General features: G+C 39.7%; 1 pseudogene; it reads left to right on the forward strand.

Moving 5' to 3' along the window:
• The first annotated feature begins 19252 nt into the window (after positions 1–19252).
• On the forward strand, positions 19253–20076 carry LOC131748168 (tRNA wybutosine-synthesizing protein 3 homolog pseudogene; annotated as a pseudogene).
• Positions 20077–25765: the final 5689 nt, after the last annotated feature.

Consider the following 25765-nt stretch of genomic DNA (forward strand, 5'->3'; position numbering starts at 1 on the left):
CAGCAGGCGGACTCTCAACCACTGCGCCACCAGGGAAGCCCCATGATATGATCTTATACATAGAAAATCCTAAAGACTCCACCAAAAAACTGCTGGAACTAATCAATAGATTCAAAAAACTTGTAGAATACAAAATCAACATACAAAAATCAGTTGCATTTCTATACGCTAACAGTGAAATATCTGAAAAAGAAACAATCCCATTAATAATAACATTAAAAATAATAGGAAAAATTAGGCAGAATTTTAACCAAGGAAGTGAAAGATGTGTATAGTGAAAATTATAAGACTTTGATGAAAGAAATTGAAAAGACACAAATAAATGGAAAGATATCCTGTGTTCATGGATTGGAAGAATTAATATTATTAAAATGTCCATACTACCCAAAGCCATTTATATATTCAGTGCAATCCCCATCAAAATTCCAATGGCATTTTTCACAGAAGTAGGAAAACAATCCTAAAATTCATGTGGAAGTACAAAAGGCTGTGAATAGCCAAAGCACTTTTGAGAAAGAAGTACAAAGCTGGAGGCACCACACTTCCCGATTTCAAAGTATATTACAAAGCTGTTGTTATAAAAACAGTATACTAGTGGCATCAAAACAGACACACAGACCAATGGAACAGAACTGAGCCCAGAAATATGTGTGACAGTATGTGCATGGTTTCATGCACATACTGTCAACTAATATTTGACCAGGGGGCCAAGAATACTCAATGGGGAAAGGATAGTTTTTTCAATAAATAGTATTGGGAAAAGTGGATATTCACATGTAAGATAACGAAATAGATCCCTATGTTACATCACTTACAAAAATTAACTTGAAATTGATTAAAGACTTAAATATAAGACCTGAACCTGTAAAACCCCCAGAGGAAAACATAGGGGAAAAACTCCTTAACATTAGTATTGGCAATGATTTTTTTATATGACACCAAAAGCACACGCAACAAAAGCAAAAATAAATGAGTGGGACTACAGCAACCTAAAAAGCTTCTACTCAGCAAAAGAAACAATAAACAAAATAAACCAAAAAAAGACAACCTATGGAATGAGAGAAAATATTTGCAGACCTTATATCTGATGATAGGCTAATATCCAAAATATATAAGGCACTCATACAACTCAATAGCAAAAAAATCCCCTAAATATTCCAATTAAAAATAGTTAAAGGGTCTGAAAAGGCATTTTCCCAAAGAAGACATACAAATGGCCAACAGGTCATGAAAAGGTGCTCAGTATCACTAATCATCAAGGAAATGCAGATCAAAACCACAGTGAGCTATCACCTCATACTTGTTAGAGTGGCTATAATAAAAAAGATAAGGGATAACAAGTGTTGGGACTTCCCTGGTGGCACAGTGGAGAAGACTCTGCACTCCCAATGCAGGGGGCCTTGGTTTGATCCCTGGTCAGGGAACTAGATCCCATGCGTGCCACAACTAAGAGTTCACATGCCACAACTAAGGAGCCCGTGTGCTGCAACTAAGGAACCCACGTGCCACAGCTAAGGAGCCTGCCTGCTGCAACTAAGACCCCATGCAACCAAATAAAAAACATAAAATAAATATTTTTTAAAAAAGAGATAAGTGTTGGCAAGGATGTAGAAAAAAGAGCACTGTTACATTGGTGGGGATGTAAATTGGTACAGCCATTTGGAAAACAAAAAAATTAAAAATTTTAATTAAAATCAAAAAATTAAAAATAGAATTATCATATGATCTAGCAATCCCATTTCTGAGTATATATCCAAAGGAAATGAAATCAGGATCTGAAATAGATATCTGCATCTCCATGTTCAATGCAACATTATTAACAACAGCCAATACATGGAAATAACCTAAATGCCCATTGGCTGATGAATGGGTGAAGAAAATGTGATGCATACATACACACATAGGAATATTATTCATCCATAAAAAGGCAGGAAATCCTCTCATTTGTGACAACCTGGATGGACCTTGAGGGCATTATGCTAAGTGAAATAAGTCAAATAAAGACAAATGCTGAATGATCTCACTTATATATGGAATCTAACAAGGCTGAACTCATAGAAACAGAGACTAGAATGGTGGTTGTCAGGGGCTGCTATGGGGGGGATGGTGATGGTGTTGGAAGAAATGGGATATGTTGGTCAAAGGGTATAAGCTTACAAGTTATAAGATGAATAAGTTCTGGGGATCCAATGTATAGCATGGTGAGTATATTTAACAATAGTTTATTATATACTTGAAAGTTGCTGAGAGAGTAAATCTTAAATGTTCTCACCACACACTGAGAAAAGGTAATTATGTCAGGTAATGGAGGTGTTAACTAACCTTATTGTGGTAATCATTTCACAATATACATGTGTATCAAATAATCACATAGTACACCTTAAAGTTACACAGTGTTACATGTCAAGTATATCTCAGTAAAGCTGGAGAAAAATAAAACCATTTATAATCTTTTTTTTTTTTTTTTTTTTTTTTTTTTTTTTTTTTTTTTTTGTGGTACGCAGGCCTCTCACTGTTGTGGCCTCTCCCGTTGCGGAGCACAGGCTCCGGATGCGCAGGCTCAGCGGCCATGGGTCACGGGCCCAGCCGCTCCACGGCATGTGGGGTCTTCCCGGACCGGGGCACGAACCCGTGACCCCTGCATCGGCAGGCAGATTCTCAACCACTGCGCCACCAGGGAAGCCCCATTTATAATCTTAAAAAGAAAACACATCCGGAAGGTCTCCATGTCTTCATGTCTCAAACATGTTCTTAAAGGTCTTAAAAAGTCAGAACAGGTCTTAAATACATCAAGAATTATCTCAAAATTGAAAGTCATCAGGAAGAGTTTTTTGTTTTTGTAACAGAGTTTCTTGTTATATAATTCACATACAGTAAAATTCACCATTTTGAAGTATATAATTTAGTGGTTTTTAGTGTGTATACAAGGTTGTGCAACCATCACCACTATCTAATTCCAGAATTTTCATCACTCTAAAAACAAACCCTATACCCATTAGCAATCCCTCACTGTTCCTCTCTACCCCCAGCCGGTGACAATGACAAATCTACTTTCTGTCTCTATGGATTTTCCTATTTTGACATTTCATATAAATGGAATCATATAATATGTGACCATTTTTTCTGTTTTCTTTCCCTTAGTGTAATATTTTCAAGATCCGTCTGTGCTGTAGTATGTATCAGTACTTCATTCTCTTTTATGGCTGAATAATATTCCATTGTATGGATATATCACATTTTATTTATTCATCAGTTGATAGATATTTGGGTTGTTTCTCCTTTTTGGCTATTATGAATAATGATCCTATGAACATTTGAGTACAAGTTTTGTATGAACATCAGTTCTTATTCTGCAGGGAATGTATACCTAGGAGTGGAATTGCTGGGTCATATGGTAAGGAAGAGTTTTAATTACTTCAGGAAGGGTCATAGACAAGACAAGAAGGGTCTCAATCATGTAGGAAGGGTTTAAATACATCAGGAAGTGCGGCGAATGTATCATAAATGCTCTCAGAGAGAGAGGAGGTGTCTCAAATACATCAGAAATCATCTCAGGGCTTCCCTGGTGGCGCAGTGGTTGAGAATCCGCCTGCCGATGCAGGGGACACGGGTTCGTGCCCCGGTCCGGGAAGATCCCACATGCCGCGGAGTGGCTGGGCCCGTGAGCCATGGCTGCTGAGCCTGTGCGTCCGGAGCCTGTGCTCCGCAACGGGAGAGGCCACAACAGTGAGAGGCCCGCGTACCACAAAAACCAAAAAAAAAAAAAAAAGAAATCATCTCAAACAAGTCAGTAATGGTTTCAACGTAGTCAGGAAGATTTCAAAATATGTCAGTAAGGGCTTCAAACTGAGATAAACATCTTAAATACATCACAAAAGGTCTCAAACCCGAAGGAAAGGTGTCATATAATCAAGAAAGGTATCAAATCTGTTAAGAAGGTTCTCAAAAAGTGAGTAAGGATCTTAAAATTTTTATGAGAAAGGTCTCAAGTAGTTAGGAAAGGTAACAATAAGTTAGGGAGTGTCTCAAATATATCAGGAGTCATCTTACCCAGGCAGGAAGAGACTCAAATAGTCAAGAGGAATATCTAACACAGTAGTCAACTCAAACAAGTCAGGAAGGGTCTGACACTGGTAAGGAAGGGTCTCAAATTTGTCAGGCAGAGTGTAAAATATGTCTCTAAAGGTCCTAAACAAGCCAGCAAATTAGGAAGAGACTCATACATTAGGAAATGTCTCAAATCTGTCAGGAAGAGTCTCAAACACATCAGAAAGGGTCACATTAGAGAGACAATATCTCAACCATCACACATCATCTCAAACAAGTAAGGAGCACTTTCAAAGTCATTAGGAAGAGTTTCAAATAGGTCAGGAGGTGTCTCAAACTGAGAGCAACAGTCTCCAATAGTTGGGAAAGGTCACAGTATGTCAAGAAGTCTCAAACTTGTCAGGAAGAGTCTCAAATAAATAAATATAGGTCTCAAACATGTCATGAAGAGTCTCAGGAAAGTCAGAAATAGTCTCAAACAGTCAGGAAGAGCCTCAACTTTGTAAGGGTTTCAAACATAGCAGGCGCATCTCAAATGGTCAGGAAGAGTCTCATCATATCAAGATGTGTTTCAAACATGACAAGAAGTGTCACAAAGAGAGAGGAAGGATCTGAAATATATCACAAATCCTCTTAAACCAGACTGGAAGATTCTCAAAGTAGTAAGGAAGCGTTATGAATAAGTCAGTAAGAGTCTCAAACAGAAATGGAGTGTCTCTGATACAACCCAGAGAATCAACATATCAGGAAGTGTCTCAAATGAATTAGGAAGAATCTCAAATACATCAGGAAGAGTAGCACACAAGTCAGGAAGTCTCTCAAACATATTGGGAGTGTCGCAAGCAGAGAGGAAAGGTCTCACATGCATCAGGAATCTTCTCAAACAAGTCAAGTAAGTAAATAAAGGTCTCAGACAGAGAGAAAGACATCTAAATACCTCCAGAAGAGCCTCAAACTTGTCAGGAAATGTTTCAAGCAAGTTGAAAAAATGTTCCTAATATATCAGGAAGAGTCTTGAAGAAATCATGGATGCTCTAAAACATGTCAGGAAGGGATTTAAATATGTCAGGAAGGTTCTCAAATATGTGAAGAAGAGCCTCACACATGACAGGAAGAGTCTTAAACTTCTCAGGAACAGTCCAGAACAGAGAGGAGAAATCTCAAATACATAAGGAAGCATCTCAAATAAGTGAGGAATGTTCTCAAGGTGGTAAGGATGGACTGTAAATAAGCCAGTAATGTTTACTGAACCGAAGGAAGTCTCAAATTCATTTGTGAGTCTTAAGCATGTCAGGAAGATTCTCAAACAAGTTGGGAAGAGTCTCAAGCAAGTTAGAAAAGATTTCGTAAATGTCAGGAAGAGTTTCAAAAATGTTATGAAGAATCTCAAATACATCAGGAAGAATCTCAAATAGGGAAGTAACATTCTCAAATCTGTCAGGAATGATTACAAAGGGACAGGGAGAGTCTCAAATATGTCATGAATGGTCTCAAACAGTCAGGAAATGTCTCAAAGACAGCAAGAAGATTTTCAAATGTATCAGAAAGGGTAGCAAGTGTGTCAGGAACAGTCTCCAACATATGAGGAAGAGTCTCAAACAAGTCCGGAAGTCTCAGACATCTCAGGAAGCATCTCCAACAAGCCAGGATGTGTCTCAGAGAGGAAGTCTCAAATACTTCACATACCTGTTAGGAAGGGAGGGTCCCAAGTACATGAAAAGGAGTCATGCATGTCAGAAAGGGTTTCAAATACATCAGGGGGAGGGGGGCGCTCACTATCATCAGGAAGAGTCTCAAACATGACGAGATGTGTATCGAACTTGACAGGAAGTGTCAAGAGAGAGGAAGGAGCTGAAATGCATCATGAATCCTCTCAAACCAGACTGGAAGGATCTCAAAGTAGTCGTGAAGAACATTACATTTGTCAGTGAGCGTCAGTAAGTGTCTTGAATACTTCTGGAAGGGTCTTAAACATTTCACTAAGGGATTCTGAGTTGGGAAGCATGTCAACCAAGTCATACGTGTAAGGAAGAGTCTCACACACATTATGAAGGGTCTTAAACATGGGAGGAAGAGTCTTAAGTACAGAAGGTTCTCAAATCCATTAGGAATGGTCTCAAAGAGACAAGAAGAATCTCAAAGATGTCAAAAACAGTCTCAAATTCAAGGAATGTCTCAAATATATCAGGAAGAGGAGTAAATATGTCAGGAGTGGTCTCAAACATGTCAGGAAAGGTCTCAAAGAGTCAGGAAGAGTTGCAAGCAAGTCAGAGAAGGCTTTAAATATTTCAGGATGTGTCAAAAATCAGGAAGGGTCTCATATAAGTCAGAGAGAGTCTCAACCTTGTCAGGAAGGGTCTCAAATTCATTAGGAGGGGCGTCAAATATGTCAGGAAGTGTCTCAAACAAGTCAGGAAGGGTCACAGACAGAGAGGAAATGTCTCAAACAAATCAAGAATCATCTTAAGTTAGAAAGAGTTTCAAAGTAATCTCACACATGGCGGGAAGTGTCTTCAAGTCAAAATGGTCTCAGACAGGAAAAGTCTCAAATACTCTACGAATAGCTTCATACATGTCAGAAAGGGTCTCGAACAATTCAACAGTCATTTGAAGATCAGAAAGCGTTTCAAATACATCAGGTAGGGCCTCAAAATCATCAAGAGGAATATCAAAAACCTTTGGAAGAGTTTCAAACATGTCGGAAAAAAATCACAGTCAGGAAGAGTCTCAAATACCAGGAAGTGTCTCAAACACGATGGGAAGTGTTGCAGAGAGAGAGAGAGGAAGCATTTGAAATACGTTGCAAATCCTCTCAAACCTGACTGGAAGGATCACAAAGCTGTCAAGAAGAGCTTTTGCTAGTAAGCGTCTCAAACAGAGAGAAGACTCTCAAATAAACCTGGAAGGGTCTCAAACATTTCAGAAAGAGACTCAAACAATTCGAGAAGCATCTCAAGCATGTCAGAAAAGGTCCCAAATATACAAGAGTCTCAAACAAGCCATGAAGGCTCCCAAACACGTCTAGAAGAGTCTTACATACATGAGAAATGTTCTCAGATATGGCAAGGAAGGTCTGGAACACATGAGAAGTTGTCTCAAACATGTCAGGAAGGGCTTTAAATATGTCAAGAAGTTTCTAGAATAGAGAGGAAGATTCTCGAATACATGCGGAAGCATCTTAAACGTCAGAAACATTCTCAAAGTAGTTAAGAAGAGTTATAGATAAGTCAGTAAGGGTCTCAAACAGAAAGGAAGTGTCTCAGATACAACTGAGAGGATGAAGAATGTCAAGTGTATCAGGAGGAATCTAATCATCAGGTAGAGTAGCAAGCATATCAGGAAGTGTTGCAAACAGAAGGAAAGAGTCTCAAATAATACATCAGGAATCTCCTCAAGTCTGGAAGGTTCTCAAAGTAGTCAAGAAGAACTTGTAAAACAAGTCAGTAAACATCTCAAACTGAGAGAAAGAGAAAGAAACCTAAATACCTCCAGAAGGATCTCAAACATGTCAGGTAAAGTTTCAAATAAGTTGAGAAGGGTCTTAAGGTGTCTAATATGTCATGGAGAATCTTAAACAAGTCTTGAAGGCTCTCAAGTGTGTCAGGAAATCTTAAATACATGAGGGTAGGTTCTCGAATATAGCAAGAAGTGTCTCAAATACTCCAGGAAGACTCTCAAACTTGTCAGGAAGTAGCCAGAACAGAGAAGAAATGTCTCAGATACATCAGGAAGCATCTCAAATAAGTCAGGAAGGTTCTCAAAATAGTAAGGACAAACTAGAAATAAGTCAGTAAGGTGTTTCAAAGAGCAGGAAGTGTCTCAAATACATCTCAGATGTTTTGAACATGTCAGGAAAGATCTCAACCAAGTTGAGAAGGGACTGAAGGACATCAGAAAAAGTCTCATATACATCTGGAAGAGTCTCAAAAAATTCATGTAGTCTTCTCAAACATGTCAGAAAGAGTGTTAAATAGGTAGGAAGCTTCTTAAATCCGTCAGGAATACTCTCAAAGAGACAGAAGACTCAAATATGCCAGGCACACTCTCAGTCAGGAAATATCTCAAATAAATTGGGAAGATTCACAAATATGTCAACAATAGTAGTAGGTATGGCAGGAACAATCTCAGACATGTAGGAAGAGTCTCAAACAGGAAGACTTTCAAGCAAGATAGAAAGGGCTTCAAATACATTAGAAAAATTCTCAAAAAATCAGGAAGCATCTCAAACAAGTCAGGAAGTGTCTCAAATTCATCCGACAGTTTGCAATATGTCTTGAAGGGTCTCAAACAGTTGGGAAGAATCTCAAATATGTTAGTAGCTGCACCTGTGTTGAATGATGCACACACACCCCCCATTCATGTACACCTGCAACTTCAGGATGTGACCTTATTTGGAAATAGAGTCTTTGCAGATGTAATTAGTTAAGACAAGGCCATACTGGATTAGGATGGGCCCTAAATTCAATGACTGCTGTCCTTATAGGAAGGCCATGTGAAGACACATAGGGAAGTGAATGCCATATGAAGGCGGAGGCAGAGATTGGAGTGATATGTCCACAAGCCAAGGAATGCCAAGAAGTACCAACAACCACCAGAAGCTAGGAGAGAGTCATGGGACAGATTCTCCCTCAGAACCTCCAGAAGGAATCAATCCTGCTGATACCTTGATTTCAGACCTCTGGCCTGAACCGTGAGGGAATTACTTTCTGTTGTTTTAAGACACCCAGTTTGTGGGTTTTTTTTTTTTTTTTTTTTTACAGCAGCCCTAGGAAACTAAATACAGTAGAGATATCAAATACATCAGGATGAGTCTCAAGGTTGTTAGGATGTGTCTCAGACAAGACAGGAAGTGTTGCCAAGAAAGAGGAAAAGTTTGAAACACATCAGTTCTCTCAAACTGGACCACAAGGATTCAAAGTAGTGAGGAAGAGCTTTAATTTTGCCAGAAAGGATCTCAGACAAAAAGGAAGGGTCTCAAGCACATCCAGAAGGGCTCAAAGATTTCAGTAAGGGTCTCAATAGGAGAAGGGTCTCAAGCATGTCAGAGAAGTCCTCAAATATGTCATGAAGAATCTTAAATAAGTCATGGTGACTCTCAAACTTTTCAGGAGGAGGAGTCTTAAATACACAAGGAAGGTTCTTTTTTTTTTAATTTATAAATTTATTTATTTATTTTTGGCTGTGTTGGGTCTTTTCTGAGGCGAGTGGGGGCTACTCTTTGTTGTGGTGTGTGCACTTCTTATTGTAGTGGCTTCTCGTTGCAGAGCACAGGCTCTAGGCAGGCAGGCTTCAGTAGTTGTGGCATGCAGGCTCAGTAGTTGTGGCATGTGGGCTTAGTTGCTCCACGGCATGTGGGATCTTCCCGGACCAGGGCTCAAACCCGTGTCCCCTGCATTGGCAGGTGGATTCTTAACCACTGCGCCACCAGGGAAGCCCAAGGAAGGTTCTTAAATACAGCATGAAGGTTCTCAAACACGTATGGACGAGTCTTAAACTTGTCAGGAAGTATTTGAAGCAGAGAGGAAGAGTCTCAAGTACATGACAGAGTATCTCAAACCAGTCAAGAAGTTCCTCAATGTAGTTAAGGAGAGTTATTAATAATCCAGTAAAGGTTGCAAACAGAAAAGAAGTGTGTCAGATACAAGCGAGTGTCACCGTGTTAAGAACGGTCTCAAAAGTCAAGAAGGGCCTCAGATACATCAGGAAGAATCCCAACTACATCAGGAGGAGTAAGAAACATGTTAAGAAGGGACTCAAACATGTCAGGAAGTGTCACAAGCAGAAAAAAAGTCTCAAATACATCAGGAATCTTCTCAAACAATTCTGGAAGCATCTCAAAGTCATTAGGAAGAGGTTTAAAGACATCAATGAGGGTTTTAACAGAGATAAAGGGTCTCAAAAACAACAATAAGGGTCTCAAACATGTCTGTACATTTCCCAAGCAAGTCATGAAGTGCGTCAGACATTTCAGCAAGAGTTTTAAATAGGTCAGAAAGGTTCTTAAGTGTGTCAGGACTGGTCTCAAACAGAGAGACAAGTCTCAAATACATCAGGAAGCTCTGACACAACTCAATAAGGGTCTTGAATATATTAGGAAGTATCTCACCCTGAGAAGAAGAATCTCAAATATAAGGAGAATCTCTAACACCTCAGGAAGAGTCTCCAGCAGGTGGGGAGGGGTCTCAAACATGACAGGTAACATCTTAAGCTAGTCACAAAGGATCACACTGTCTGGAAAAGTCTTAAATATGTAAGGAATTTTCTCAGGAAACATCTCAAATATATCAGAAGGGTCTCAATCTGTCAGAAATGCTGTCGAACAAATCAAGAGAGGCCTTTTCCGGTCAAGAAGGCTCACATAGTAAGGTAGAGTCTCAAACTTGTGAGAGAGTGTCTTTTTTTAAATAACACTTAAAAATTTTTTTATTTATTTATTTTTGGCTGTGGCGGGTCTTAGGTGTGGCACGCGGGCTCTTCATTGCAGTGCGTAGGCTTCTCTCTAGTTGTGGTGCATGGGCTCCAGAGTGTGTGGACTCGAGAGCACATGGGCTCAGTAGTTGCAGTGTGTGGGCTTAGTTGCCCCGTGGCATGTGGGATCTTAGTTCCTGGACCAGGGATTGAACCCATGTCCCCTGCATTGGAAGGTGGATTCTTAACCACTGGACCAACAGGGAAGTCCCCGGGAGTGTCTTAAACAGACAAGAAGAGTCTATCTGAAGGTAGTCAGGAAGAGTTTTACATTCACCAGGAAGGGTCTCAGAGACAGGAAGAATCTCAAATACTTCAGGAATGGTCTCAAACGATTAAGAAAGGATTTTAAAATGGTCAGGAAGGGGAATCCCCTGGCAGTCCAGTGGTTAGGACTTGGTGCTTTCACTGCTGGGGCCCGGGTCCAATACCTGGTTGGGAAACTAAGATCCCACAAGCCACGAAGCATGGCCAAAAAAAAAAAAAAAAGGAAGACAAAAAAACTTGTCAGGAAGGGTCTCAAATGAGTCAGGATGAATTTCAAGTATCTCGAGAAGGGTTTAAAATACATCAAGAAGTTTCCCAGTACTTTGAGAAGAGTCTCAAATATGTTAGGAAGGATTTTATTTATTTTATTTTTTTCATTATTATTTTTTTGGCCATGCCACACAGCTTGTGGGATCTTAGTTCCCTGACCAGGGATCGAACCCATGCCCCTGGCAATGGAAGCTCAGAGTCCTAATCACTGAACCACCAGGGAATCCCCAGGAAGGATTGTAAATAAGGCTGGAAATGCCTCCAATATCTCAGCAAGGGTCTCCATCATACAGGAATGGTTCAAATACATCAATAAAGAGCTCAAACACTCAGGAAGATTTAAAAACATGTTTCAAAGCCATTAGGAAGGGTCTCAAATATATCAGTCTCAAACAAGTCTGGACAGTGTTAAATAGAAAGCATCTCAAACTGAGAGGGAGTCTCAAATGTATCAGGAAAAGTCTCACACAGGTTAGTAATAGTCTTAAATATGTCAGGAAAATTCTCATATACCTCAGCAAGGATCACAACTAGTCAGGAAGGGTCTCAAACATGTCTGGGAGGCTTTCCAAGGGTCAGAAAGGCTGTGAAACAAGCAAAGAAGGGTGCCAAAGTCATCAGAAAGAGTCTCCAACAGTCCAAAAGGGTCTCAGAAATGTCAAGCAGGGCCTCGTTCTTGTAAGGGTGTTTCTCAAACAGGCAGGCAGGGTCTCAAATATGTTGGAAAGTTGTTTTCCCAAAAGTCAGTATCTGATTGTAATCAGGAAGAGTTTTAAGTACATTAGTAAGGATCTCAGAACCAGGAAGAGTCTCAGGTACTTCGGGAATGGTCTCAAACAGCTCAGCAAGAGTTTCAAACAAGTCAGAAAGGTTTTCAAATATATCAGGAAGAGTCTCAGAAAAATAGGGAAGGGTCTTAAACTGGTCAGAAAGGGTCTCAGATTCCTCAGGTAGAGTTTAAAATACATACAGAAGGGTCTCCAATAGACAGTCTTAAAAATGTCAAAAAGAATTTCAAACAAGTTAGGATGAGTCTCAAATATGTCAGGAAGGATTTCAAATAAATCAAGGAGTCTTTGAAGACGTCAGGAAAAGTCTCAAGTAGTTTAGGAAGTGTCTCACGTATGTCATAAAAGGTCTCAACCATGCAGGAATTGTTCACATACATCAGCAAGGGTCTCAAGCATGACAGGATGTGGCTCAAACATGTTAGTAAGGGGCTCAAATATGTCAGGAAGTAGCTCAAAACAAGTCAGGAACAGTCTTAAAGTAGTCAGGAAGGGTCTCAAACACACCAGGAGAAGTTGGAAACATTTCAGGAATAGTCCTAAATACATCTGGAAGCGTCTCAAATTAAAAGGCAGAGTCTCAAATAGAAAAGTTCTCAAACCTCTTAGGAAGCATCTCATTAAGTCAGATAGGGTCTCAAACATGTCAGAAATGGTCATGATAAGTCAGATAAGAAGACTCAGATAAGTCAAGAAGGGTCTCAAATATGTCAGGAAGTATCTCATACTCAGTAGGCATTGACAGTAAGTCATGAAGAGTCTCAAATAGACAAGAAGAATCTAATGCACATCAGAAAGAAACTAAGACAACTTAGGAATGGTGCCACATAGTCATAAAGACTGTCAAAACAAGTCAGGAAGGGTCTCAAATACTTTAGGTACAATCTCAAACAAGTTATCTCTGACACCTCAGAAAGTGTCTCAAAAATGTCAAGAAGAGATTCAAACAGTCAGAAATGGTTTCAAGCAAGCCAGGAAGGGGTCAGATATATGCAAGGGTCTCAAATGTGTCATGAATGTTCTCAAACAAGCCAGGGAGAGTCTCAAACATGGCAGGAAGATCTCAGGAAGCGTTTTCATTACCTCAGGAAGGGTCTCAGTCAGGAAGAGTCTCAACAAGTCAAGAAGTGTCTCAAATATTTTTGGAATGGTCACAAACAGAAAGAGAGAGTTTCAAATAATCAACCTTGTTCTCTAAAATGTCAGGAAGTCTCCAACAGTAGTGAAGGATCTGAAACATGTCCAGAAGAGGATGAAATACATGAGGAATTTTCTCAAATCAGGCAGGGGCACAGACATCTTAGGAAGAGTCTCAAGCATGTCAAGAAGTTTCTCACATAGTGACAAAGGCTGTCAAACAAGTCACGAAGGGTCTCGAACACGTCAGGAGGGTCTGAAATATGTCAGGTGGGGTCTCCAACATGGCAGGTATCATCTCAAACAAGTTAGGAAGCATCTAAAATAGTCCAGAAGAGTTTTAAATATTTGAGTCTAAAACAGAGAGGAAGAGTCTCAACACATCAGGAATGGTCTTAAACACACCAGGAAAGTTCTCGAACAAGTCTGGAAGAGTCGCAAACAAATCAGCATGGGTCTCCAAGTTGTCAAAGTTTTAGATATGTTGGGAAGGATCTCAGACAGACAGGAAGAGTCTTAAATATGTTGGGGATTGTCTGAAATGTATCAGGAAGCATGTCAAAGTCCTTAGGACTAGTCTCAAATACATCAGGATGGGCCTCAAGTCCATCAGGAGGTATCTCACTCAAGTCAGGAACGATCTCAAATATGTCAGAAATCTCTGACATGAAAAGATAGGTCTGAAACAAGTTAGAGATGGTCTCAAACATGTCGGGAAGAGTCTTGAACAAGTTAGGAAGGGTCCCATACAAATCAGGAAGGGTATCTAATTCATCAGACAGAGTCTGAAACAAGTCAGGAAGGGCTTAAATAAGTCAGAAAGAGTCTCAAGTCAGAAATCTCAAATATGTCAGCAAGGGTCTTAGCTTAGACAAGGACAGTTCATTTCTAAGGAAATGATTTCACCCACTTGTGTATCATCACAATGATTCTGAGCCTCTAGCTGTATGCTCTGATGTGCTCAGAACTTCAGATAGGGCCAGAAATATGTGGCCATTCCATCCTCTCCATCCCCTCCCTCCCATATTTGTTTTATGGCCAATTGATACAATGCCAGACTCTTCTGACATAACTTCCAGGTCATGGTGAAAGAGCCAGTATTTATTTCCTTCTCCATGCATTTATATCACAGCTGTCAGCTGGGATCTTTTCAACAGCAAAACGAATCCAAGCTTAGAAGCACCTAAGGGTTTTTTTTTTTAAGGCCTTTAGGTTTGTTTGTTTGGTCATTTGTTTTTTGATAAGCTATGCTAAAATTAATAGCACTTAACAATTCTGCACAAAGAAATTTAGTGAGCAAAACTGCCACCAGTTTTTTCCCTTATAGAAAGCCAGGAAGGGGTCTTGTATAGAAATTAAACGGTGGCATGCTTGTGATTAGCAGTTTACATCCTCTTCCAGTGGAAAATTAACACAGTATTCAGCATGGCTGGATTCCCCGCTTCCTTGTTTACAGAGGTGACTGGGTGTCTTTATCAATCATTTGTTTACTGTAAATGTTCCAATTAGAAGCAAAGCTCTTTAGGTAAAATTCACATTGCCCAAGCTTGCCACTAACTTTGCATTTTTTTAGCTCTAGGAAATATTTCTTACCCAAACTTTGTGTTTGTATATTATGCAGTAAATGAAAACACACACACACCTCTCCCAGACAGTGTTTTAGCTAATATCAGAGAATACATGAGAGTCAGCAATTGCTGGTCAAAGGGTAAGAGAAGAAATATGTGGAAAGCTGTTATGCCTTGGAACTAAAGAATTAAGGAAAGAATACCCTGGAAGGGAATGCTAATATTTCCTCAAGTCTCCAGAATTATTGCCTGGGAGAACAGTATTGAATTACAAGTTGTCAAGTTAATAACCATAAAAATGAAAAATAGATGACCTAATTTGGTCTAATAAATTATTTTTGAGAACCACTGACTCATGCCAAGGTGTTTCTGCAGTGAAGACTTGGTCCTGCCCTGGTTTCTCCTCTCAGGGGTGAGGGGCTAGCGGCTGCCTAGCCCCTCCGATTCCCCAGGCCCTGGCTTAGTCTGCTGAGAAGCAAGAAAAACATCAGCCAGTGTGGTCCAATTACCTTCTAGAGACATATATGTGTACTTTTTTTGGTGTGATTCTTGGAATCTATATTTTTATCTATCTATGGACCAAGTACTGAGGAAACAGGAATACTTGGTGGTGGATTAAAGAGGGCTACAAATTCTTTGCCCCTGTCCGCATTGAGAGGTAGAGTTTATTTCCCCTACCATTGTGTCTGAACAGGGCTTGCCACTCTTTACCCAACAGAATGTGGCAGAAGTGACCCTGTGCCAGTTGCAGGCCCTCAGAACTGGCAGCTTCCACTTTGCTCTTGGGCACTTCCTCCACCATTAAGTGAGAAGCCCGAGTGACATGGAGAGGCCATGTGGAGATGCTGTGGACAACAGCCCTAGCTGAGCTCTCAGCCAACGGTTGACATCAACTGCCGGCCATCTGTGTGAGTCGTCTTGGTTGTTCCAGCCCAGTTCAACCCCCAGATGACTGTAGTCCCAGCTGACAGCAGACAGAGTAGAAGAAGCCCCCAGCTGAGCCAAGTGAACCCACAATAGATAACTGAAACAATTAAGCATTAGCTGCCCCTAATATTTACGGAGCACGGCCAGGCACTGTGCCAAGTGCTGAGTGCTTTGTATTCTCTATCTTATTTAAGCCCCTAAACAACCCCAGGTGAGAGCTATTATTATGATGCCTGCTTGACCAGTGAAGAAATTGAGCTTTGAGCTTCAGAAATGTTAAGTATCTGACAAAGTTAGTGAATACTGGAGCCAGAACTCAAACCCAGGCTTGCAATAAACCAAAATGGAAAAGAATACGAAAATGAATATGTATACACACACACACATCCGAATCACTTTGCTGTATACCAGAAAACAACACAACATTGTAAATCAACTATACTTCAATTAAAAAAAAAAAATAAACCGCAGACCCAATTTCAAGGCATGCCTCTCTGCTGTCCAAATGATCTGCTTTAGTCAGATTAGGCAAAAGGGAATTCCCATAAACTTTGCTAGGCAAAAAACATACGGATTTATATGGAAAAAACATACTCAAGCCTCAACTCAATGCTCCAAAGAACACTTAAAAAACCCCTTTTGGGCTTCCCTGGTGGCGCAGTGGTTGAGAATCCGCCTGCCGATGCAGGAGACACAGGTTCGTGCCCCGGTCCGGGAAGATCCCACATGCCGCGGAGCGGCTGGGCCCGTGAGCCATGGCTGCTGAGCCTGCGCGTCCGGAGCCTGTGCTCCGCAAAGGGAGAGACCACAACAGTGAGAGGCCTGCCTACCACACACACACACAAAAAAAAACAAATAAAACCCCTTTTTACTCTGGAACATTTCCAAACATATATACTAGTAGGACAGTGTATGAACTACCATGTACCCATCACGTGGTTTCAACGATTATGAACAGATGACCAATCTTGTTTCATCTACATTCCCAACTACTTTTTTCACCCCACCATGAGATTATCTTAAAGCAAGTCCCAGACATTATGACTTCTCATCTGTAAATATTTAAGTATGTATCTCTAAAAGATAAAAACTTTTTCCCCCAAGCATAACCCTTATCACAGCTAAAAAATATTGAGTTTAAAAATATCATTTATATCCAGTTAGTGTTCAAAATCTTCCACATTATCTCATAGTTATTTGTTTTAATAGTTGGTTTCTTCAAACAAGGAACCAGACAAGGTCCCTCATTGCATGTGGTTAATATATCTCAAGTCTTTTTGATAGGTTACTTCTTCCTCTTATATTCTTGCTATTTGTTCGCAGAAAAAAATGGACACATCTGCCCTGGCAAATTTCCCGCAGTCAGTATTTGGCTGATTGTATCCATGTCTCCAGTGTCATTTAACATGTTCCTTTAAACCCTGTGTTTCCTATAAAGTGGCAGTTAGGTTTACAGGCTTGATCAAATTCAGGTTTGATTTTACTGGCAAGAATACTTCATAGTATCCAGTCTTACATTTAGGTCTTTAATCCATTTTGAGTTTTTTTGTATGGTGTTAGAGAATGTTCTAATAAATGAACTTACATACAAAACAGACATAGACCCACAGACATAGGAAACAAACTTATGGTTACCAAAGGGGAAAGGGTGAGGGAGGGATAAATTAGGAGTTAGGGATTAGCATATGCACACTACTGTGTATAAAATAGGTAACCAAAAAGGACCTACTGTACAGCACAGGAAACTACACTCAATATTTTGTAATAACCTATAAGGAAAACGAATCTGGAAAAAAAATATATGTGAATCACTTTGCTGTACACCTGAAACACACAACATTGTAAATCAACTATATTTCAATTAAAAAACATATTTTGTAAGTAGTACTGTGTACTTCCTTTTGCACCATATCAGGAGGCCTGTAACGTCTGGCTGTCCCATTTTTAGTGAAGCTAAGATTAATCATCAGCTTCTGGTGGTGTTAGTCCCTCTTTTAAAGTTTCCATCAGCCTTTCACCTGATGGAAAACATCGCCTTGATCCATTATTTCATTAGGGCTTACAAATTTGTGAGATTATAATTGTCATTTCTTCTGCCTTTATTAGTGGGGATTTTTCTGTAATAAAGAACTTTCTTTTATCAAGTGTTTGGGTACCCGGAAGTACAGTTCATATAAGAAAGGCAGAATAAGTGCTTGATTCCTTACCTTTATTCACCAATATTGTCTAAAGATGACCAAAGAGCTTTTTAAAAAAATCATTACGAGCCTATGGATTTTTAGCATATGTCACGTATTTCAATTCATTACATTCATTTTTTAATTCCTCACCTTTAACCATTTCATTGACATTATAATTCACATACCATACAATTCACCCATTTAAAATGCACAATTCAAAGGTTTTTAGTATATTCACAGAGTTGTGCAATCATTACCGTAATATAATTTTAGAACATTTTCATTCTGCCAAAAAGAAACCCTATACCCATTAGCAGTTGCTCCCCAGCCTGCCTAAGGCTCCAACAACCCTACACAACCACTGATCTACTTTCTGTTTCTATTGATTTGCCTAGTCGCGACATTTCCTTTAAATGGAATTGCACCACATGTGGCCTTTGGCTTCTTTCCCTGAGTATAATGTTTTCAAGGTTAGTCCATGCTGTAGCATGTGTCAGTACATTTTTTTTTTTTTGTCAGTACATTTTAGCACCAAAATATATTCCATTGTATGGATGAGCCATATTTGTTTACTCATCATCAGTTGATGGACCTTTGGGTTTGTAGAGGGTTGAATGATGGCCTCCAAAAAGATATGTCCATCTCTTAAGACCTGAAACCTGTGAACACGACCTTATTTGGAAAAAGCTTCTTTGCAGATGTAATTAAGTTAAAGATCTCAAGATGAGATCATCCTAGTGCGCCCTAAATCCAGTGACAAATATCCTTATAAGTGACACATAGAGGAGAGAGAGAGAGAAGGAGGAGACACGTAAAGATCAAGGCAGAGATTGGATTGATGGGGTCACAGTAAGCCAAGGAACCACTGCGAGACACCAAAAGCTGAAAGAGGCAAGGAAGGATTCTGCCCTAGAAACTTCAGAGGGAGCACAGCCCTACCAGCACTTTGATTTCAAACTTCTGGCTTCCAGAACTGTGAGAGAATAAATTTCTGTTGTTTTTAGCCACCCAGTTTGTGGTGATTTGTTACTGCAGCCTTAGGAAACAAATACAAGGTTATTTTCACTTTTTGGCTATTATGAATAATGTTGCAATGAACATTCACATACAAGTTTTTGTGCAGACGTGTGTTTTCATTTCTCTTGGGTATATACCTAGGAGTGGAATTGCTGGATCATATGGTAACTATATGTTTAACATTTTGAGCAACTACCAAATTGTTTTCCAAAGCAGCTGCACCATCTTACATTCCCACCAACAACATATAAGGGTCTCAAATTCTCCACATCGTCACCAACACTTATTATCATGTGTATTTTTGATTATAGCTAGCCTATTGGGTGGAAAGTGGTATCTCATTGTGGTTTTGATTTGCATTTTTCTAATGACTACTGATATTGAGCATCTTTTCACGTTCTTCCCCCACCCCAGTTTTGAGGTATCTTTTCACATTTTTATTGGCGTGTACATCTTCTTTTGAGAAATGTCTATTCAGATCCTCTAAAGTTTGGACATTTCTGGCCACCACTGGCTTCAATATGGCTGCCCCCAGGGAAAGGCGAGGCTAATGTGAAAGTGCAGACCCTAACTCCCTCCTTGCATGGATAGTAGTGCAGCGTTCAAGAGATGGAAGGTGCAAGTGTCTGAGCAAAGTGGGCCTCAGCTGGAAAGGCAGTGTGGACGAGGATGTGGTAGAGCTTGTGCAGCCCTTGACTGGGCGAGAACAGTTTTTCACCGCCAGTTCCTGTGCTGGCTGCATCATCCTCCTAGACGGGGGTATAAATGGTTTTGAGGTTCAGAAACAAAACCGTTGCTGGCTATTGGTTACACACAAACTGTGCGTGAAAGATGATGTGATTGTAGCTCTAAAGAAGGTGAATGGTGGTGCCATTTTGAAATTCGAACCACTTGTTCCTCATGTGCAGTGTCAACAGTTGCAGGATGCACAGATTCTGGTAAAATTTTGTGATTATACTTGAATTTATAGCATTCTGTGGCAATAGATTCCGCTTTCAGGAACTCTGGCATAATAGTGGGAAAGAGAGGAAAGACTGTGTTGGTTGTCCGGAGCACACGTGGCTTAGAAGTTCCATTAAGCCATAAAGGAAAACTGATGGTGACAGAGGAATATATCAACTTCCTGTTAAAGATAAGCAAATCAAAAAATGGAGGAAAGCAAGAAGAGAATTGAAAGGTTTTACAACCGCCTATAACATGCTTTGTAAAAAGAAACTATTTCTACTACCTCACATCCCAAGGAGAAAATCAAAGAGAAAAATAACTCATCATATACTCATAAGAAAAAAAGAAACCCAGAAAAAAGCACACGGCAAATGTATTACTGAAGAAAATGATAAATAACTTGAAAATGATGATCATGATGAGCCAGGAATCAGGGTTACTGTCTTCCCTGAAGATTGCTGAGATTTGGTTCCAAAGTGTCTTGGTAGAATAATGTTTCTAATAGATTTTATAAAGTTGCTCTATGTAAGAGTATTTTAGTCTGTTGAGTGTATCAGCCTGTCAGAAAAGCAAGATTTAATTTTTTTCTATATTTTAGATAAACCCTTAGCTTTTAAAAATACTTGTGTATAATATTTGCTCTTAAATACCATCTTTTTTAGTCACATAGTCATTGAAAAAATTATGATTTTTAATGCCAAAAAAAAAAATCCTCTGCTCATTTTTAGGTTGGGTTGTCTTTATTATTGAGGTTTTTTTTTTTTTCTTTTTGCGGTACGCGGGCCTCTCACTGCTGTGGCATCTACCGTTGCGGAGCACAGGCTCCGGACGCGCAGGCTCAGCGGTCATGGCTCACGGGCCCAGCCGCTCCGCAGCATGTGGGATACTCCCGGACCGGGGCACGAACCCGCGTCCCCTGCATCGGCAGGCAGACTCTCACCCACTGTGCCACCAAGGAAGCCCTATTATTGAGTTTTAAGAGTATTTTTTTAAAAAAAACATATCCTGGATATAAGTCCCTTCTTAAGGATATATTTGCAAAATTTCCTTCTGTCCTTTGTCTTCTCACTTTCTTGATAGTATTGTTTGAAGCACAAAAGATTTTAGGTTTGCCATAGTTTAATTTATCTCTTCTGTTGTTGTTGCTTGTGCTTTTGGTGTTGTGTCTAAGAATCCATTGCCTAACCCTAGGTCATGAAGATTTACTCCTATATTTTCTTCTAAGAGTTTTATAGATTAAACTCTTACATTTAGGTCTTTAATCCATTTTGAATGAATTTTTTGTGTATGTTGTGAGGTAAGTGTCCAACTTTATCCTTTTGCAAGTGGATATCTAGATGTCCCACCACCACTTCTTTTTTTAAAAATTAAAAAAAATTTTATTGAAGTATAGTTGATTTACAGTGTTTCAGGTACACAGCAAAGTGATTCAGATATATATATTCTTTTTCAGATTCTTTTCCATTATAGGTTATTATAAGATATTGAATGTAGTTCCCTGTTGTTTCCAGATATTGAGTACAGTTCCCTGCTGTTTATCTATTTTATATATCTATTAATCCCCAATTCAAAATTTATCCCTCCCCCCTTTCCCCGTTGGTAACCATAAGTTTGTTTTCTATGTCTGTGAGTCTATTTCTGTTTTGTAAATAAGTTCATTAGTATCATTTTTTAACATTCCACATATGAGTGATTTCATATGGTATTTGTCTTTGACTTACTTCACTTAGTATGATAACCTGTAGGCCCATCCATGTTGCTGCAAATGGCATTATTTCATTCTTTTTTTGTAGCTGAGTAATAGTCCATTATATATATGTATTACATCTTCTTTTTTTTTTTTTTTTTTGCGGTATGCGGGCCTCTCACTGCTATGGCCTCTCCCGTTGCGGAGCACAGGCTCCGGACGCGCAGGCCTAGTGGCCATGGCTCACGGGCTTAGTTGCTCCGCGGCATGTGGGATCTTCCCGGACCAGGGCACGAACCCGTGACCCCTGCATCGGCAGGCGGATTCTCAACCACTGCGCCACCAGGGAAGCCCTGTATTACATCTTCTTTATCCATTCTTCTGTCAGTGGACATTTGGGTTGCTTCCATGTCTTTGCTATTGTAAATAGTACTGCTATGAATACTGGGGCCAGCACCATTTCTTGAAAAGACTCATTTCCCATTAAATAGTCTTGGCACGCTTGTTGAAAATTGTTTGACTGTAAGTGAATGAGTTTATTTCTGGATTCTCAGTTCTATTGCATTGATCTATATGTCTGTCTTTATTTCAGTGTCACACTGTCTTGATTATAACAGTTTTGTAGTAAGTTTTGAAATCAGGAAATGTGAGTCTTCCAACTTTGTTCTTCTTTTTCAAGGTTTTGGCTATTGTGGGTCTCTTGCATTTCCATATGGATTTTAGGATTAGCTTGTCAATTACTGCAAAAAAGCAAGCTGGGATTTTGATAGGTATTGCACTGGATCTGTAGATCACTTTGGGAAGTATTACTATCTTATCCATAAACATGTGATAAGTTTTCATTTATTTAAATCTTTAATCTTTCAACAATGTTTTGTAATTTTCAGTGTATAAGTTTTACACTTCTTTTGTTAAATTTATTCCTAAGTATTATTTGATGCTGTCATAAATGGAATTGTTTATTTTCAGAGTGTTTATTGCTAGTGTATAGACGTACCGTTGGTTTTTGTTTATTGATCTTGTATCCTGCAATCTTGCTGAACTATTAGTTCTAATAGTTTTTCAGGAGATTTCTGAGGATTTTCTATTTATGAGATCGTGTCATGCGCAAATAGAGATATTTTTACTTTTTCCTTTCCCATCTAGATGGCTCTTATTTCTTTTTCTTGCCAAATTGTCCTGGAAAGAACCTCCAGTACAATGTTGAATGGAAGTGTTAGGAGCAGACCTTCTTATCTTATTCCTGACTTTAGGATCATTGTTCTTTTTAATGTTCAAACTGTTCCATCATTAGCAAGTAGAACCCCTTAAAATTGATTACTGTGCCCTTTTGACATCAATAATATTTGATAGCTTCCATGTTTTCTGTGTTAATGGCTTATCTTGTATATATCCTGGTCCAGGGAGTCCTAGTTATTTTTACTGGGTAAAAGCATTGAGAAACCAGTCTGGGTACTAGGAGTACTCATTGCCCCTGAGTTGATCATTGCCTTTTCAGTGGACAGAGCTGGGAAGTTTGTTCTTTTTAGAAAGATAAAAATAAAATTCACAAATTCATACTGGCATCTCCAATTCAAAATTAAGGTTACATGGCTTTTACATCAGTTCCCTGAATTTATATTTGTATCTCTTTTCTATTAGGCTGAGAATATTAGTTCCTAATGACATTAAAATAGTTATTTATCTGCTTTATCCTAATATGTGTCTATGAGTGTATATATTTATGTGTTTATATGTATGTATATATACATGTATATATATATATATATATATATATATATATATCATACATACTAATAGTTTCAAAAAAGCAATAGTAGAGGGCTTCCCTGTGGCGCAGTGGTTGAGAGCCCGCCTGCCGATGCAGCGGACACGGGTTCGTGCCCCGGTCTGGGACGATCCCACATGCCGCGGAGCAGCTAGGCCCGTGAGCCATGGCCGCTGAGCCTGCGCGTCCAGAGCCTGTGCCCCGCAATGGGAGACGCCACAACAGTGAGAGGCCCGCGTACCACACACACACACACACAAAAAAATAGAATCATCACTAAAAGTTTAAGATTTTCTAAAATTTCTTTTGTCTATAGGATATATCCCACAAGAGATGTACAGTCAACACTATATATTTTAAATTATTTGACATAATTAAAAAATTTTAATGAGGTATAATTGACATATAACATTATATGTTTCAGATATACAGATTTGATATTTGTATGTATTGTGAAATGACCGTCACAATAAGTCTCGTTAACATCTGTCACCATACATAGTTACAAACATTTTTTTTCTTGAGATGAGGACTTTTAAGATCTGCTCTCAGCAACTCTCAAATATGCTATACAGTATTATTAACTGTAGTCACCATGTTTTACATTACATCCCCATGATTTAATTATTATTATTATTATTATTTTTTGCGGTACGCGGGCCTCTCACTGTTGTGGCCTCTCTGTTGCGGAGCATAGGCTCCGGATGCGCAGGCTCAGCAGCCACGGCTCATAGGCCCAGCCGCTCCGCGGCATGTGGGATCTTCCCGGACCGGGGCACGAACCCACGTCCCCTGCATCGGCAGGCGGACTCTCAACCACTGCGCCACCAGGGAAGCCCTAATTATTTTATAGCTGGAAGTTTGTACCTTTTGACACCCTTCACTCATTTCTTTCACCCCTAGCCTCCATCCCCCACCTCTGGCAATCACCAATCTCTTATCTGTATTTATGAGCTTGGTTTGCTGTTGTGTTGTTTCTAAATTCCACATGTAAGTGAGATCATACAGTGTTTGGCTTTCTCTGTCTGATTTATATCACTTAGTATAATGCCCTCTAGGTCCATCCATGTTGTTGCAAATAGCAGGATTTCATTCTCTTTTTATGGCTAAATAGTATTCCACTGTATGTGTGTGTATGTGTTTGTGATCAACACACATACAACATTAACTTCTGCTCAACTGGCTATTCATCAGAGATTCCCATGACCCCCTCCTTAAGTTTGATTAATTTGTTAGAACAGCTCACAGAACTCAGGAAACCTGTTTACTCACTAGATTACAGGTTTACTACAAAGGATATTAAAGGATATGAATCAACAGTCAGATAAAGAAATATACAGGACGATGTCCTGAACAGGGGAGCTTCTGTCCTCGTGGGGTTTGGGGCCCAGCGTGGGGCACATGGAAGCATTCTGGTTGCCCAGCCTGGAAGCTCTCCAAACCCCCTCCTTTTGGGGTTTTTTTGGAGGCTTCATTAGATACGGATGATTGATTAATGCATTAGCTATTGGCAGTTGAGTCAGCATCCAGCCCCTCTCCCCTGCCTGGAAATCAGGTGGTGGGACTGAAAGTTCCACCCCCTCTATTCTTGGTTGGTTTCCCTAGTAGCCCCCATCCTTAGGTGCTCTCCAAAGTCACCTCATTAACATGAACCCAGTTGTGGTAGAAAGGGGCTTGTTGTGAATAACAAGACACCCATTGCACCTCAATGTCTCTGAAGGGCACTGAGGGCAAGAGAATGAATATTTTAATGAAAGATGCTCCTATTCTTCTTTTTTTTTTTTTTTAACATCTTTATTGGAGTACAACTGCCTTACAATGGTGTGTTAGTTTCTGCTCTACAACAAAGTGAATCAGTTACACATATACATATGTTCCCATTTCTCTTCCCTCTTGTGTCTCCCTCCCTCCCACCTTCCCTATCCCATCCCTCTAGGTGGTCACAAAGCACCGAGCTGATCTCTCTCTGTGCCATGCGGCTGCTTCCCACTCTATTCTTCTTATTGCTCAGGAAATTCCAAGGGTTTGGGTAACTATGAGCTAGGAACTATGGATGAAGACCAAATATATGTGAGAAATGTATTTTGGTCATCTGGATGACAAAATCTCTACATTTCTTATAAATCATAGTATTGTAGAAACCAACATCAAGTCTAAGCTCTTCAAGATGGTCTGTGTGCTCCCTCACCAAAGCCATAGCACAGCAAAGGTACAGCAGCACATAACCCAGCACCACAAATTTGCTCACGCGTACTTTTCCTTTGTCAAAAAATACAACGATTGGCTGAGTTAAAGTTCCTCTTTTCCTTATATATCAATGATTTCAGATTTAAGTGGCTTAATCATTACCTTAGGAAACCTAACATTTCTGGCATTTTTCTTTAGGATAATTCATATGTAAAATTTAAATTTTCCCTTCCTTGGTCAATGTATCAGTTAGGATTAGGTTGCACAGCATGTAACAGAAACCCAGAGTACAGTGGCTTAAACATGATAGGGGTTTCTTTTTTTTTTCTCCATTAAAGGAGTTCCGGAGTAGGCATCCAGGGCTGATACGGCAGCTCTACACACATCTAGGACCCAGGACCCTTCTTTCTGCTCCCCTCTATTTGGTGCATGGCTCCCATCATCAAGATTGCTTCACAGTCCATGATGGCTGTTGCAACTCAGCCCTTAGATATACACATTCAAGGCCA

The sequence above is a fragment of the Kogia breviceps genome, chromosome X (assembly GCF_026419965.1).
Source record: "Kogia breviceps isolate mKogBre1 chromosome X, mKogBre1 haplotype 1, whole genome shotgun sequence".
Lineage (NCBI taxonomy): Eukaryota > Metazoa > Chordata > Mammalia > Artiodactyla > Physeteridae > Kogia > Kogia breviceps.